Here is a 17,640-nt window from a genome sequence, read left to right as displayed (position 1 = left end):
TTGTACCAGAAGGAAACCCTCAGTTGGGAATGTGTGCTGTCTTTTAGAAATGATTTGGGGGCCATAAATTTTCGGTGGCAAAGCAACCCTCCGACTTTTCATAACGCTGAAGAGTTTAGACTTGTCTTGAGGGGTAACAATTTCACCCAAGTAGTGCACCAGCTCCAACTATTTGTTATTGCAAAGGTTGATTTTTTTCCCCTTAAGGTGGAATCCTCAGATTTCATGCTCTGCTTTAACTTGTTTTATTTCACCTGGAACACAAATAAAAATAGCCCACAAGATGTATGGATCGACTTGAGATAAGTTTCTTCCTTCCTCCTGGTGTGGAGGGAGGACACAGGGAGGACGGAATGTTGAGTGTTCATGTGTCCTGTGCCTTGCTCTGGGCACATGGGAGCCCCTGGCAGCCTCTGCCCAGGGCTGGGTGGGGTTGTAAGGACCCCTCTAAGTGGTTGTATCCTCAGGACAGCTGCCCCACAACTTAGCCATTTTACAGTGAGGAACAAAGACCCAGAGGCATCTGGCAATCCACCCACAGTCTCACCGCTGGGCATTTTGGGAGCCAATGTTTAAACTTAGGCCTGTGTGACTTTAAAGCTTGTGTCCGTTTTGGGGCAAATCTCTTGAATCTCAACTCAGCACTCACCATCTGAAGTCACGCTCACCCTCTCTCCAGCTGAAGTGGGAACTTTGAGTGTGAACAAGATCGCAGGGAGAGGATGTTTAGCATAGTTGGTTCCAGGGCTGATTTGAAGTCTCCTTAAGCACCATGGAAGCCCCGTTTCCATGCCAACAGCTGCTCTGTGCCACTTACAGGCATTTATATCGACTCGCTAAAGCAGGCCCTTAAAGAATGCCAAAGGGAACACTTCGGGCTCAGAAGCAGCTCATTTGCATTCTCTTTGCATATTCAGTAATTTTTCTGGACTCTCCCCAAATGGGCCAGCTGACACAGTGAATGTGTTGTCTCTGGGGCCTGACTTGATGGGATAAAAGGCCTCAAAATTGTGCTGTTGGTTGTCAGAAGGGAGGGTCTGAGGCTGCTGAGCCTTGTGGGGGGTAGGGGGTCTGTGGCTAAGCTCTGGCTTTTGCAGGCTACCCCAGGACAGGGCACACAGGCAGACACAAGGCTGGGCTCAATGGGGTGGAGAGCAGATTCTAGCTCAGTCAGTCAGAATGTTCTCTAAGCAGAGCTGTCGAGATGGAGTTTTTCTGTTTCTGAAAAATCCTCAACTTTTGTGAGCACCACGAGGTGCTTTATGCATGTTATGGTGCCTTCTCCCATGAGTGAGATGTGGCTGTCCTATTCCACAGATGAAGAAGGGAAGTCACTTACTTCATGGCCAGGGAAGGGCTCCAGCGAGACATAGCCTCCTGAAAGTGGAAGTGTGTGAAGGGCCCGAGAGGCACAGGACCTGGTGAGCTGAGCGGGAGGAGAAGACATTCCAGGGTGAGGACGGAGGTGTGGAGGGGGTGTATTCGCTATCACAAAGAACCACCAATAGGGGACCTTAAACAAGAGAAAGGGTTGGTTTCTCCTGCAGCCTCTCTTCTTGCTTGTAGATACCGTCTTCTCCCTGGGTCCTCACATGGTCTTTCCTCTGGACATCTGTGTTCTAATCTCCTCTTGTTATAAGAACACCAATCAGCCTGGATTAGGGCCCACCCTAAGGACCTCATTTCACCATAATTACCTCTTTAGGGCCCTGTTTGAGATACAGTTTCCATTCTGAGATACTGCGGGTTAGGACCTCAGTATGTGGATTTTGGAGGGTGACGCAATGCACCCAAAGCAGTGGAAATTGTCATGTGGGTGTTGGTGGGAACACTGAGGAGGGAAGGAAGATGTAAGAGGGTGGGTTGGGGGGAGCTTGGTTCTGGGAGCCTTGCCTGACAAGCTGAGGATTTGGTCCTCTCCTCCTGTGTGATGGACACATGCCACAGTCCCCATGGCAGGGAGTTTCAGGATGAAAAGGATGTTGGAAGTCAACTAGGCTGGTGACAGCTGGATTGGACTGGGTAGGGGGTACCAAGGGAGACAGCCGTCTTTCCAGGAGCAGCACACAGCTCAAGTGTCAGGTCTTCTTTGAACAGGCCAGTTTTCTGGGGGTGTAGGGGCCCTCCAGTCTGGGAAAAGTCACCAATCTTGCTCAGGGTGCAAGAACAACATCTGACTCATCTCTGTGTGCCCAGCCTGTCATGGCATGGAGCCTGGCATGGAAGAGGCACTGACTGGTGTCAGTCAAAAACCAAATGTCGGTCAGGACACTGGCTTTGAGCAGCAGGTGGCTTCTGTTTGTTGTACTTCTTGTCAGTTTGAAAAATGTGTCTTTTAGCTTTGGGCTCCCAGCTAAACACAGAGCCTGAGGCAAGGGTTTAGGACTTGGCAGTTTATTTTGAGGCACAATCCCAGGGACAAGAAGGATTGAGGTGAGTGAGATAGAAGCCCCCAAGGTCAGTCCAAGGCGGCATTATTGAGCCAGTCACTGCTGTGGGCAATGAAGGCTCAAGCCTGCTGGGGGCCCTCTGTGGAGTGTGTTGGGTGCCTCAGGATTGTGCCTCCCAGGGAGGAGGTTAAGTCCTTGTGGAGTGGAGCATCTCTTCCCTCCCCGCACTTCTGGTTTGCCCATGTGTCAGCATGGCTCTGTGGGAAAGTACCCTGTCCCATGTGGTGGCTTCATCAGGGCCATGAGAGATCATCAGGGCTGGGATGTGAGGCACTCTGGGTTGATCCTGTGCAGAACTGGTTGTTGCAGCCACAGCTGGAGGGCAGGCATGGCCCAGCACATGCGAGGTGGGGGACATGAGATATCTGTCAGATACATTTGCCAAGCTGGCAAGTATAGCTAATGCAAGCCACCTGTCACTCGGAGCCAATGTCCTGGCTGACATTTGGTTTTTCACAGACACTAACGGGTGTCTCTTCCATGCCAGGCTTCGTGCTGTGCCACACTGGGCACATGGAGGTGAGTCAGATGTTGTTATTGTATCCTGAGCTCTGGATGTCAATTAAGGGGACCATTGCCATCCTCACTGAGGAGTGCTGGGAAGAGGCCTGTATAGACTACAGGGCAGGCACTTGCCATTTCTGCCTGGGGTGGATATGGGGTGGTTAGGGTCCCCCCACATCAATCGTGGATCTTAGTTACACTCACCCAAAAGTGGCTCTGGCTTGGGTGGAGAGAAAGTTTTGGGCAGTTGTAGCAGCTGCTGCTGCTGGTCTACCCTGCACCTGTTCTCCTCTCCTCCTGCCTGGGGGAGGGAAGTGTCACCCATGGATCAGAAACCTGGAGGCTGTGAAGGCATGCTCTAGGCAGAATGGAGGCATCCAGGCAAGGGAGCACGAACTGAGGCCCCTGTGGGCACCTGCTAAACCCCAGATCTGAAATCTGGGATGCTGCCGTTCTTCCTGGGCACACGGATAAGCACATCCCTCAGGCTGACCTCCTGTTAGTGACTGAGTTCTGGCCCCTGAGCTGTGGACAGAAGCGATGCCTGCCATTTTGAGGTCTGGCCCAGAAAAGGCGACCTCCTCCTGTAGACAGTCTGTCTCCACTCACTGGCTGGATGATGCCAGGGTGGCCGCCAGGCCACACAGTGAAGACATTGGTGCACAACGCAGAAGGAACCTCAGTCCTGAATTGACTGCGTGAAGCTGAGCCCCTTGGCCAAGCCTCCTTGAACTATAACAGGAGCGAGAAATAGACCTTCATGGTGATGAGCTGCTGAGACTTAGGGCTGTTAGCTTTCTCTAGCCAATACAAACATTGGTAATCTGAAATGGGCATTACCAGAAGAACCTGTAAAGTGTGGCATTGGCTGTGGAGTGACAGTGTGGAAACTGATATTAGAGGTTGTGAAATATGGCAGTCCATGTTACGAAGTGGTAAAGTATTTGGGAGAACAGTTGCCTATGATAGCTGGGAAGACAGAGCACACCAGCATTAAGCCTGTAGCTCCAGGGGAAATGGTTGGAAGGAATCAACAGATTAGTGTGTCTTGGCTACCATGGGCCGCATTTGGCAAGGTCTTACAGGAAAGAGATGAGCTCAGGAGAGTCACAGCCAGCTGATTTGAAGCAGAAACAAAAGGGAACAGAAAGAGGGGCTTTTCAGGGTTGGAAAATTAAGCACATCTGGAACTGAAACAGTAGGAAATCAGAGTGAGAGACACTTCAGGCTGCAGTGAAGATTAGAAGAAGGATGTGACATTTCCACTCAATTACATAGCCTCGAGATTGTCATTATTATGTTGGTAGGAAAAGGCAGGGAGGCAAGGAAGCAGGGAAAAAATAAATGGGGCTGGATAATTAAGTCTAGGAAAGAACCATGGGTATGATCATTGACTGGCACATAGGACTGACAGGGGGCGAAGAGATCAGAAAGTTGGCTATAGAGGGAATTGCATTGATAAGGACAAAATGATCCTGGACTAAGAAGAGTCTTTGACTGAAACTTAAAATATCCTTGGGGTCCCCTACTATCCACAAGCAGGAAGTAGGTTCCGAAAACTCTGTGGCATCTGAGGAGGGAACTACACTGCACTCCCACATCAGAGGGAGCCGCGGAGAAAAATTAACAAGAAAGAGCTTAAAAGGGTGAACTCAGTGGGGGGGTGGGTGGGAATGGAGAAAATTTTATTTTATTTTCTTACGTTTTTGAGATAGAGTCTCCCTTTGCCACCCAGGCTGGAGTACAGTGGCGCGATCTTGGTTCAATGCAACCTCTGCCTCCTGGGTTCAAGCGATTCTCTTGCCTCAGACTCCCAAGTAGCTGGGATTACAGGTGCACACCCCAACCCCAGCTAATTTTGTATTTTTGGTAGAGATAGGGTTTCACCATGTATTGGCCAGGCTGGTCTTGAACTCCTTGCTGCAAATGATCCGCCTGCCTCAGCCTCCCAAAGTGCTAGGATTACAGGTATGAGCCACTGCGCCCAGCTGGACAAGGAGTTTTCTAAGAGAGCAAAGCCAGAGTCTAGTCAGGGGACACCCTTGACCGCCAGGGTAGGGAAATCTCTCAGTCCCTGCCCCTGTGCAATGGACCCTGCACAATGGACTGCTTGCTGTTGAGTGGCTGCCATTCCTTTCTCTTCGGAATGGGAGTTTTTACTGAGGTTATCTTATCCCTGCCTCACCATCATATTGTGTGTATGTGTGTGTGCGTGTGTGTGTATGTGTGTGCATGAGTGTGTGTAAGGGGATGATGAACATATTTTCTCTATAGTCCACAGGCCAGCAGACCATGCAGTGGCTGGATGAGTTTTGGGTTGTAACCTTTGGGGAGAGGATGAGCTTTTTCTATGTGTAGGAAAGAGGGCCTTATGAGTATGTGGTGGCAAGGGGTGGATTGTGGCAAAGACTGCTAGTGGACAGCAATATCTATGTCACCTCCTTTCCTCCTGAGCACTGCCTGAGGCCACATTCCCTGCTCCTAGCAGTTAGCTGGGGTCATGTGATTGAATCATGGCCAAAGCAATGTGGGCAGAAGTGACACACACCACCTCCAGGCCTGACCTCCAAAACCCTGCATCCTCCTCCCCATGTTCTCTGTTTTCATTTGCTAGCTGGAAGATGCCAAGGTGACCTTGGCGGCCACATGTCAAATATGGAGGTGCACAAAATGGGGGGAGCCTAGATCCCTGAATGACTGTGTGGAGCTGAGTCCCTGGGCCACTCTGCATTGGATGTGACATGAGTGAGAAATAAACCTTTGGTGTTTCAATCCACTGTGATCTGGGGGCTCTTTGTTACAGGATTAATTTATTTTGACTCATACACACTTCTCTTGGCCCCCTCCAAGCCTGGATGATCTTTAAAAGTCATGTTAATCTTCTGTGGAAAACTTGTGGCTGGTCCTGTTGCTTATAGAGCAGTCACAAACCCTTACTACAGCCCATAGGGCCCAGTGCCAGCCCTCTCCTATCTTTCCAGCCCTTTCTCCTTGCCCTCTCTCTCTTGTCTATTCTCTGGTCATGCTGGCTTGCTTTCTTTCCTTCAAATATCCCATGCTGTCTTCTCCGTCAGCATTTCCCTCCTGTTCCTTCTGCCTGGAATTCTCCTCTTACACTGTGTTGTCAGGGTCACCCCTAGTATCCTTCAGATCTCAGCTCAAATGTCACTTCCTCAGGGAAGATTCCCAGTACCCTCAGGTGGATTGGGTTCCCCCCATGTGGATCTTAGTTCCAATCACCCAGAAATGGCTCTGGCTTGGGCAGACAGAAAAGTTTAGGCAGTTGTGGCAGCTGCTGCTGCTGCTGATCTACCCTGCATCCATTCTCCTCCTTCCTCCTTCCTAACAGACACCAGTTTAGTTCAGAGGAGTGATGTGTCCTTGAGGCTCCTTCCCCAGATGTCCTCTGGCTACAGGTAGCCACCAGACCCAGTTCTGTCTAGAGGGATGTGACACTCTGCTTGGTGGGTTCCTAAAAGGCTATTGTTTCCTAAAAAGGCTGGCACAGGCCTTTCCCTCTCTACCCTGCCATCTTCTCACTGCCTGCATGAGGATGAAAACCACATATTAAGGATGGAGGACCAGGAGCTGGAAGGAGCCTGTGTTCTAGATGACAGCCGCAAGCAGCTGCCCCAGCCCTGGCCTGCCAACCTCCAGAGAAGGCCAAAACCCTATTTGGCTAAGCATGGAAACAGGGTCATCTTTGTCCATTTTCTATTGCTTATAACAGAATATCTGAAACTGGGCAATTAATAAAGAAAAGGAATTTATGTCCTACAGTTCTTGAGGCTGAGAAGTCCAAGGGCAAGGGGCTGCTTCTAGCGAGGGCTTTCTTGCTGCTAGGTGCTCTCTGCGGAGTCCCAGAATGGTGCAGGGCATCATATGGCAAGGGAGCTGAGTGTGCCAGCTCAGGTCTCTCTTTCTCTTCTTAGAAAGCCACTTGTCCCACCCCCATCATAACCCATTAAGCCATTAACTCATTAATCCATGAATGGATTCATCTACTCTTGAGGACAGAGCTCTTGAGGCCCAATCACATTTTAAAGGCCCCATCTCTCAATACTGCCATATTGGGGATTAATTTCAACATGATTTTTGGAGGGGCCAAATATTCAAACCATAGCAGGGGTTTTTTGGTATATGCAGCTGAACACACGCCTAACTAATGCAGATGGCTTTTAGAGGCTTCACAGAGTCTACAGGAAGGCTGGAGAACCATGCTTGGTACACATGGAACCGAAGCTGCTGAGGCCAGGGAACACAGCCTTGGTCAGGGCCTCGAGAACTGTGCATCAGGATGCTGTTCCTGAGGTTCCCGGAATGAATCCAAAATGCCCCTGCCTCTCTGAGTTGTGTTTCAAATCCAAACTCTGGGCAGGACAATCTGGTTGGCCACTTCCAGGTGACATGCCCACATTGTCAGGGCCAGGCAGAGGGAATGTCTGGGCCCCTGGAATGCTACAGTGGGAGGCCAGGTCCAGCTGCCCACCTGCTTGGTGCTCTCATAATTTCCTGTGCTTTTATTAAGCCCATTATAAGCCATGGGCTGCCACAACCATGAAGCTGGGGATGGGCAAGAGCCCAGGAAGGGGAAGAAAGGGTATGGGGCTCCTGAAGGCAGCTGGAAGGGGATTGGTTGGAGAAGGCTCCCAGGAGGAGGGAATCCCAGTGGGCACACCTTGAATGCTGTTATATGCTGCTGCTGGGGGTGGTGAGACCACGTTTCCAAGACTCCCTCTCTGGAGTCAGGTTCTCTCACCGATCTTCCCATGCCTAGACCGCATCAACCCCCGAGGCTTGTCCACACTCTACACTGAGGGCCACAGGGAGCACTAGATTTGCAACTGGTTTATGAGCCCTCCCATTTCTCAGATAATGAAGTGGTGGGGCCAGTCATGGTGGCAGTGAAATGCATGGCTAAGGGGGCCAGTGTGTGCAAGTGTTCTGTCTCGCTGCAGTGGGGCAAGTGATAGAAATTGGCACAGCCCAAGTTGTGATGCCCTGGCCCAAGGTGTTGAGTCCTCCCCTGGGACTGATACTGGTGCACAGTGAACCTGTCTCACACCTGCAGTGAGTGTCCAGGGTGCCTGTGTGGTGTGCAGCCTGGGTGTGAGTGCTAGATCTGTTGGGTGTGCTCTGTCCAGATCAACTCCCATCCGGACAGCCAGCCCCGCTGACCCGCCTTGCTCCAGAACGTTGGTGCCATCCCCGGGTCCCCCTCTGCTCTTGCATGAAGTTATTCAAACTAAGGCAGCCTATATTTCTGTTTTTCATCCCCAAGCATAAGAGCCCCTACAATGTGTCAGGCGCAGGGCTGTGTGTTGGAGATGCACCACTGAGCCAAATCGACCACGACTCTGCCTGCCTAGAGCAGATGGTCTTGGGAGGAGACCAGATGTCACACACACACACGCACACACACATGCACACGCACGCACACACACGCGAGCAAACACACACAAGAAGTTATAACCTGTGGAGGTGTGGGGAGGGCTATGAAGACAGTGAAATGGTGCAGAGAGAGACAGTAACTGGAAACTTGCTATAGGTCGGGGAGAGAGGTGCAGAGCAGGGTCAAACAGTCTTCTGGTGCAGGCGACCCTAGCTCAAGCAGGGAGGTTGGGGAGTGTGAAGCAGAGTCACTGTGCACTATGTTAATCCTAGGGGAGGACTCTAAACACCTCGCCCACTGCACTTTGAGTTGTGTTAATTTATCACTTGCATGAGTCCAGTGAGACAACACTCACCTACGGCAAGTTACGCAAACCAGACTTGTTACTCAGAGATAGGTAGCAAGGGACAGAAGAGCCTAGGATTCATGGCGAGCTGGTCTCCCAGGCTCGGGAAAGCTGCCCAGGGTGGATGGAGTCCTGTCTACATGTGCCCCATTTGCACTGCAGCTGAAGGACTCTGGAAAGCAGCTGGCCCTGGGTTTCATATCCCCGGGACAATGCAACTTGCTGAGCTAAATCTCTATAGGACATCCTGCTCCAGGAGGGACAGGAACAGAGCCCAGGGTGTTCTGGCCAGATGCTCCTTATCCCCGGATGTTGCATCCCCAGCACATTCTACAGTGATTCTTAAAACTGCAAGTAAGAATGGCATGAGAGAGCGGGTGGGTCCAAACCACCCTTAGCGCCATCCTGCAGGGAGATGTCAGATGAGCAGAGTGGAGACGAGAGTGGTCCTGGGGGAAGTCCTGGCTGGGCTAAGGCTGCAACCCTGGGGGAGCACGCTGCCTGTGTTTGAGGACCAAGTGCGGGCCCGGTGGAAGAAGCACATTCAGTGAGGGAGATGCTTGGTCAGGGGTAACACAGCCAGACCAGGCAGGGTTTCCTCTGAGTGAATTGGGAGCCACAGGAGGTTGAGGGCAGGGAGGGACATTCTCTGATGATGTTTCAAAAAGGTCACTCTTGCTGCTGAGTGGACGAGAGACTGTAGCAGGTGAGGGTGAAGGCAGGGAGACCAATGGTGGCTGAGGCTAGGACACACAGTGGTGGAACTAGTGGGAAGCCACGGGTTGGAAGAAATTTAAGAAGTAAAATCAAGACTTGGTGATAACTTGAGGAGGGTGAGAGCAGATAAGGGAGACAAAGGTGACACCCTAAGATTCTGGCGTGGACCCCTAGGTGGCCAGGGGTGCCATTTACTGTGATGGGGAAGACCAAAGCATAAACAAACTCGCAGTTCAGTCTGGAACACACAAGATTCGTCTTGCTTCAAGGGGAGAGGGAAACAGGCATTTGGATATGCTGGTCTGTGGCCCAGGAGAGATCTGCTTTCTCATTCTTCCTACTCCTTCCACCGCTGTCTCTAGACCCCTTCTCTCTGCCTGTTCCTGAACTGGGGATGGAAACATAGGCTCAACCCTTCCTGGACTTCTAAAGCTTATGGTCCACTGGGGCCCCTGTGCCTCCTTCTTGGTATCACATGGGGTATAGGCTTAGCTGCTGTGATGAGGAGACCCCCAAACACAGCGGCTTAACCAAAAGGGTCAAGTAGGTGACACAGCAAGGTTGAGAACAGGTTTTTTATTTCTTTGGCTTTATGGTCTAGTAACCTGTTTCAGGGCTAGGAGAGGACTCTGGTATCAAGACCTCTGTCTCCGAGTTCAAGGTGGCTGCTCCTGTGCCCGCCTCCCCTCAGCCAGCTGGGAAAGGAGAGGACATGGGGAAGGCACTAGTTTTTTTTCACGGGTGCACCTGGAAGTGGCATGCGCCTCTTTGGCTCACCTCCCATTGACCAGGACTTCCTCCAATGCCCGTGTCTAGCCACAAGGGAGGCTGGGAGATGCAATCTCCTGGGGGATGGTGGGGCATCATGATCCCAGATAACCGGGAGAGGGTTCCTTATTGTTCAGAAGAAGGAGAATGTGGAGTGGATAACTGTGGTCTCTGCCTTGTACTCTGGGCATTGGAAGCCGTGCAGTACAGCCCAGGGGAATCTCCCTCACGATGTCCCAAGACATGTAGCATAGCATGTTAGGTATGGAAGGTCTTCTGGGAACCACACATGAGTGGTTAATTTTAGCAAGCAAGTTGGCTTCTTACTCAGTCTGGGAAGCCTGATTATGGGGTCTTGTGGGAGATTCTCCTGCATGTTTTTACCAGGCAGAGTCCCCGAATCCCCTCTGCAGCCCCACCAGCTGCTCCTCCAGCCTGGCTTGCATGCTTCCCCTGATGGGAAGCTCACTCCCTCCTGGATACCCATCCCTTTCTTTGGCCTCCTGACTGGGAGAAAGTGCTCCTCATAGGGAGCTCTGATTTTCCTCCTGTGGTCAGTCCCCTCCTCCCTCCGTTCTCCCCCCATCCCAGAACAATCCTAAAGAAATTGGGAGTGAACGACAGAGGCTTCTAAAGCACCTTTTCTATCAGTAAAACAGAAACATATGACTGAGTGAGACTCCTGGGACATTTGAGCTCTCACGGCCAAGGTCAGCCCCCAGATACCTATGTGCTATGATGCTGGTGGTCCAGTGTCCCAGCTCTGGACTGGGCTCCAGGCCAGGTTCAGCCAAAGCCTGGCTGTGTGGCCCTGGGCAAGTGGCTTCAGGGCTGAGTCTAATTCCCAACTCTGACCCTGGTCCTGGGGTCAGGTGTGCCACCCATCTGGGCCTCAGTTTCCTCATCTCCAAAGCGGAGGTAGTGATGGACAGTACTGACCCCATGGATTTTCTAGGAGGCTTAAAGAAGCTGAGGCTTACAGGTAACTTAGCGTGCTGTTGGCTACAGTAGGAGAGTTGGAGGGCTTCTATTTTGAAATATTAATGAATAGTTCTTTTCCCCCAAATTGTGCTACCCCTTGGCCCCTTTTTGGCTTTTCCTTTTCTTCATCAATTCAGTGTACCAGCTTCTTCTTAGCTTTTGGTTTCGAAAGCCTAGACCCACTGGGAATGGAAAATCCCACAGGAGGTCTTTAAAAAGATAGTGAGAGTTCACCATGTGCTGAGTACTGTTCCCATTGCTGTGCACACGTGGTCTCCTGGAATCTTAAGGCCAGTCCATGAGGCAGGTGCTCTCATTATTTCCATTTCACAGATGAGAGAACTGAGGCACAGAGAGGTTATGTGTGTTGCCCAGGGGCACACAACTAGCGATGTCAGACGGTGTTGACTTTCGGGGGCCTGGATTCTTCACCACTGTGCTCTTCTGCTGTAGACTGTGGTGAGCCCAGAGTCCGAATCTCCCCAGTCTCCTCCCTGCCTGCTCCAGCTCACAGGGAGGTTTCCCAGACTTGGGGGTGGTGGAGAGGAGGAAGGAGGCTCAGGGGGAAGCCGACTGGGCTCTGGGTGCTCAGGCGGGCTGTGGGCCCTGATAGCAGGCGGGTCTTACTTGGCCACTCCATGGGAGTGGTGGCTGGTGGAGAGCTTCCCTGGGTGGGGCACTGGAGGGTCAGGGGGACCTGTAGGGGCACACAGGAGCTGCAGGCACATGCAGGAGAGTTGCAGGACTGACGGCCTCGTGGCCTGTGGGGTCCTCAGCAGACCAGGCCAGATTGAATGGCTCCCACCTGAGGTGCTCTGGGGGAAAGGTGGGCATACCACACTGGCCAAGATTAAATTTCTATGACAGTAGGACTCAAGAAATGAATTTGGGGTATAAAAGAAATCTTTTGCCTGGTGCGGTGGCTCACACCTGTAATCCCAGTACTTTGGGAGGTGGAGGTGGGCAGACCACTTGAAGTCAGGAGTTTGAGACCTACCTGGCTAACATGGTGAAACCCTGTCTCTACTAAAATACAAAAAAAGTTAGCCAGGTGCGATGGCACATGCCTGTAATCCCAGTTACTTGGGTACTCGGGAGGTGGAGGCACGAGAATCACTTGAACATGGGAGGTGGAGATTGCAGTGAGCCGAAATTGCGCCATTGCACTCCAGCCTGGGTGACAGAGCAAGACTCTGTCTCAAAAAAAAAAAAATCTTCATTAAAAATTTCTTGGACATCTGAGGCTGTGGCTGGAGTGCCATTCAGGCGGTGTGCTCAATGATGCATGTCCATTACTCTGGTCTTACTGCTGTCTCTGTGCAGCTGTGAGGGCGAAAGGGAGTTGTATTTGTGTGTGTGACTGTTACATGCATGCATGTATGTCTTTGTGTGTGTATGTGTGTTTTGTGTGTGCTTGTGAGTTTGTATTTGCCTTTGCATGTGTTTGTATGACTGTGTGTACGTGTCTTTGTGTGCATGTGTGTGTTTTTATGTGTCTGTGTGCAAGGGCGTGCATGCCTTGTTTGCCTGCATCCAGGTTGGCTGTGCACAGCCTGTACTGCCTCCCTTGCCCCCAGCCCCAGAATGCTGCTTGGTTTTTCACCCTTTCATATTCAAATACCGCTAGCCCCCAGCACCAGCATCCCCTGGGCATTTATGGGCCGATCATGTATTGTTGGTGCAGGCTGAGTGGGTGAGCTCATTGCTGGGCTTGGGATGGGAATTCCTGCCCCATCCAGGGGACCTGGAGCTCCCCAGTGTGCTCCAGAGGGGCTTGCCTAGGTCCTGCCCTATCCCACCCCATGCCAGCCGTTGCCTGGGTGCACCATTCATTCAATCCAGAAATATGGGACTATGTAAGCTACAACCCACATTTGTATATTGGGCATTCACTCTGTGCCAGACACAGAAACCCTTTCCATGTTTCACCTCATTTTGGCTCCATTTTATGGATGAGGAAACTGAGGCAGAGGAAGATGCCCAAGGGCAGCAGTTACTAGCTGGAAAAATTTGAACGCAGGTCCCCGAAGGCCACGCCCCAACCACTGCACTGCCTGCCAGTCGCCCCCCATCCCCCGCCCTCCCTGGCTCAGCTAGTGGGGGCAGGCGCAGAGCTCCTCGGGAGGCTGGGTGCCCTCCTCGCCCCTTCCCATCAGCCCGATTGTCTGCCCAGGCTTCCTGTCTCCCAGCCTCTGCAGGGCTGTCCTGGGGTGCGTGGAGCAGGCAGAGGGCAGAGCTGGGACCAGTACTGACCTTCCCAGCGTGGGAGGTATGTAAGAGGCTGCTGGGTGGTTCTGCTGGACTTGCACCTGACCCTGGTATCTAGAGTTGGGAAGAGCTGCTATCACCCTCAGCTGCAGACATGCCCCAGCTGGAGACTGGCTCAGATTCTGAACCCATACCCCATCACCTCAGATGCCCCTGTTCCACCCCTGGCTGCAAGGGAAGAGGAGCAAGGGGTCCCTCCCTAGGTCCAGGCTGTGGACCGCTCAGAGTAAGTCAGAAATTCATGAATGGAGGGAGCTGGTTAGCACAGCTAGCATCTTGTCTGTGGTTGCCACGGGATGACTGGAAAGATGGGGTGGGGCAGAGCTTTGGAGTCAGATCCTTCTGGCTTTCTCTCCCTCCTCTGCCAACTGCCAAGTCAGCAAACATCTTGGAGACTCAGTTTCCTCATCTGAGAAATGGAACAAAATTGCATCCCCAAGTTGTTGCAACCACCAAGAGTTTCCCTCTGGGAAGAGCCTGAATATGAAGGCGAGGGTTGTGAGGATGATAGTGGTGATGATAATAGCTATTAGAGTATCCTAATACAAGCAAGTTATGTGTTCTCCATGCCCCAGGCACACTTCTAGGTGCTTTACACCTACTATCTCATGTGATTCTCTCAGCAGCCCTAGGAAGAAGGTCTTATTTTTATTCCCATTTTATAGATGAGGAAACAGGCCCAGAGAGGTTAGGAGACTTCCTGGGTTAGGCAGCTGCGAAGTGGTGGCTCCTAAATCCTGGGAGCCAAGAGATGGGTGTGGTTATCCCTGCCAGGAGGGTGGGAAGGCTGTCTGGGGAGGCATCATTTTACCTGGCTCATCTGAGAAAGGCCTGCATATGAGAAGGGGAAACATAAAAAAAAACAAAAACCAAAAAGGCATTTCTACAAAAGGCAATTTGTTCCCCTGTGCATTTGGGATCTGTTTTCCTTGGAGTCCTGGGATGCCTTCTCCTCTTGCCTCTGTGATTTCCCTGAGCCTCAGTTTCCTCATCCACGAAAAGGGAAGAATGATGGTTTCTGCTTTATTTTGCAGCTCTGAGGATTGAGATAAAGGTCTTAGCATATATCAGGTGCTTGTCCTCCTTGAATTTGCATCTCCCCACCAGCAAGCCTGCCTATGTCCCCTTGTCTGGATCCTGAGGCTTGGGTGTCAGAGAGGCTGCCCTGCAGGCAGGAAGAGGGGTCAAGGATCCTGTTACTGTCGGGCGGGCCGGGCTCTCAGACAATGGGAATCCCATTAACCACCTCTAGGGAGATCACCATCTGTCCAAACAGTGGGGACTAGGTGTCCCATAGCCTGAGAGTCTGAAGCATCATGCATCATTGCATGGTCCCTCCACAGATGTTATTAACAGACTCACCTCGGCCAACCCCACCCTCCCTGGCCTTAGTCTCCCTATCTGTACAAAGGCCTCAGCTTCTCTGCTCCGGGTTGTAAGCACACAGCTGTTGCTCCCAAAGCTCTGTGATGTAAGCTGAGGTTCAGGTATGACTGGAAGGACAGCCCACAGCCCCCGACCCTGCTCACTTCAGATGTGGGGAAACTGAGGCCCAGCAAAGGAAAATTAGTCATTTGTAGTCACTGAGTAGGCCAGCAGTGGGGCTGAGAGTCAGAGCCAGGCCTTTGAGATTGGCAAGGCAACTGGGTGCTGTGAGTGCCATCGGGGTAGGACACAGCCAGGGCTGCAGCGACAGGGGCTTGCCAGCAGGGGTGACACCCAGGTGAGGAGGAGCTCAGGGTTTACAGGGAGGGCAGCCCAACTCAAGGTGGGCCTTGGCCTGGCATTGCTCAGGCACCGTCCTGGGTCCTGGGTGCCCCTGCCTACAGGGCCAGTGAGATTTCCCAAGGCCAATGTCCCAGGTTGTTAACTCTGACATTCCTGAAGCCCCAGTCACTGAGCCAGGCTTCCTGCTGGAGCACACCCTGAATTCCCCATCTCCAGGCCTTGGCTTATGCTATGCCCAGCCCAGAAGTCCCCTTCCCTCTGTCAACCTAATGGACCTTTTCCAGTCTAATTTCCTAGTACACTTCCCCTCCTTCCCTCCACTCTGGCCTCCTCACTGTTCCTTGAGAGCACCCAAAACATCTGCCACAGCGCCTTTGCACTTGCAGTTCTCACCCCTGGGAGTATTCTTCCACACAGACCTCCACTCCAAGGTCCCTGCTTCAGGGGAGACCAGGAACCTTTGAGCCTCAGTTTCCCCATCCATGAAAAGGGGCTAATGATGGTCCCTGCTTCATGTTGCAGCTCTGGGAATTAAGCAAGATAAAGGTCTTAGCACATAGCAGGTGCTCCTCCTTGAGTTAATGTTCTTGAGTTCAGATATCCTCTCTGACCATCGTATCTAAAATAGCCCCCACGGTCACTCTCTGTGCTCTTACCCTGCTTTATTTTTCCCTATGTACATTAGTCTCTTGATGTGTATTTACTGCCTGTCTCCCTTGCTGGAGTGGGAGCTTGGGAGGGCGGGGCCATGTCTGTCTTGTCCACTGGGGGACACTAGTACCCCCAGTGTCCAGTGCATGGGAGGCCCACTCAAGAAACAGCCACTGGATGACTGAGTGAATAAATGTATGAAGAACCTTCTAATGTGGCCCTCATTAAAATGCCTCATCACCATCATTTTGTACCTTTCTTGCACCAAACAAATTGGGAACTCCTTTAGGGCAGGGACATCTGTTGTCCTTCTATGTGCCCCCAGCATCTGTGATCAGGTCTATGTCAGATGATGTGCTCAATAATCCACAATAAATAAGTCAATGTGGCAGTGTGTTTGCAAAGACAGCCCCACAAATTCCTCCCTTGCTGGTGCCCATGCCTCTCCAAGGTGGGACATGTCCCTTCCTCCCACCCATAGCCTGGGGGTACTCCCCCTCCCCTTGGACATATGACTTTCTTTGGCCAATAGAAGGTTGGGTAACTGATTTTGGCTGTGCCTCAAGACACCTTGGGGCTTCTGCTTCACTCTTGAAGCACAGCCTCTGACACCATGCACAGAAGCTGTGCTTGGGGCACATGGAGGAGACCAAGGGGAGCCTGGTGTGAGAGGCTGGTCTACCACTGGGGTGGGGGCACGAGAGGAGGCTGGCCTATCATTGGGGTGGGGACACATGGAGGAAACTGAGGAGACACCCAAGTTAGGGGGATAGTCTACCATAAAAGTGGGGGAAGGTGGAGGAAACCAAGAGAACCCCCACATGGGGAGGCTGCTCTACATTTGAGGGGACACATGGAGGAAACAGAACCCCCATGTAAGGAGACTGTTCTACCATAGGGGCGGGGCAGGTGGAAGGGACTGAGGAGACCCTCGTATTAGAGGGCTGGTCTATTGTGGGGGTTATATGGAGGGAACTGAGGGGACTCCCATGTGAGGAGACTGGTCTACCATTAAGGTGGGGTCATATAGAGGGAACCAAGGGAATGTCCATGAAAATAGGCTGGTCTACCACTGGGGTTGGGGCACTTGGAGAGAACTGAGGAAACCCCTATGTGAGAAGGCTGGTCTACCACTGGGGTAGCGGGACTTGGAGTTGAACTGAAAGGATCCCTGTGTGAGGAGGCTGGACTACCATCATAGTGGGAGCACATGGAGAAAACTGAGGAAGCCCCCATGTTAGGAGGTTGGTCTGCCATTGGGGTGAAAGCCATGTGAAGATGATTGAGAAGACCCACGTGTGAGAAGGCTAGTCAACCACTGGGGTAGGGGGACTTATAGTAGAACTGAAAGAATTCCTGGGTGAGGAGGCTGGTTTACCATTGGCATGAAACATGGGATGAAAAGGGCAATGTGGAGTGAACTGAGAATAACCATGTGAGGAGGCTGGTCTACCACTGGCATGGGGGCACATGGAGAAGAACTGAGGGGACTCTTGTGTGAGGAGGCTGGTCTACCATTGGGGAGGTCACGTGGAGGGAGGTGAGGGGACCCCTGGATGAGGCAAGTGGTCTATCATTGTAGTGGGGCCACATGGAGGAAACTGAGGGTACACCCATGTGAGAAGGCTGGTCTACCACTAGGGTGTTGGGGCCATTTGGAAATAACTGAGAAGGCCCAAATGTGAGTAGGTCATTCTACCACTGGGGTGGGAGCACATGGAGGGAACTGAGGGGATCCCAGTTGAGGAGGTTGGTCTACCGTCGAGGGGTCCCCATGGATGGGAGCTGAGGGGAAACCTATGTGAAGAGGCTTGTCTACCATTCGGGGAGCCCAT

General features: G+C 52.0%; 1 long non-coding RNA gene across 1 annotated transcript in view; it reads left to right on the top strand.

The window, feature by feature from the left end:
* Window positions 1-1,315: 1,315 nt before the first annotated feature.
* The window catches only part of LOC108544850 (uncharacterized), a 60,109-nt gene continuing 43,784 nt past the window's right edge, over window positions 1,316-17,640 (top strand). The window contains exon 1 of the long non-coding RNA XR_001889972.1: window positions 1,316-1,421. This is a non-coding gene — a long non-coding RNA (uncharacterized LOC108544850). The remainder of the gene's footprint in view (window positions 1,422-17,640) is intronic.

This window comes from Rhinopithecus bieti, unplaced genomic scaffold (assembly GCF_001698545.2).
Source record: "Rhinopithecus bieti isolate Rb0 unplaced genomic scaffold, ASM169854v2 scaffold_26131, whole genome shotgun sequence".
Taxonomy (NCBI): domain Eukaryota; kingdom Metazoa; phylum Chordata; class Mammalia; order Primates; family Cercopithecidae; genus Rhinopithecus; species Rhinopithecus bieti.
The sequence above is the reverse complement of the archived record's forward strand: the minus strand, read 5'-3'. Positions and strand labels throughout refer to the sequence as shown.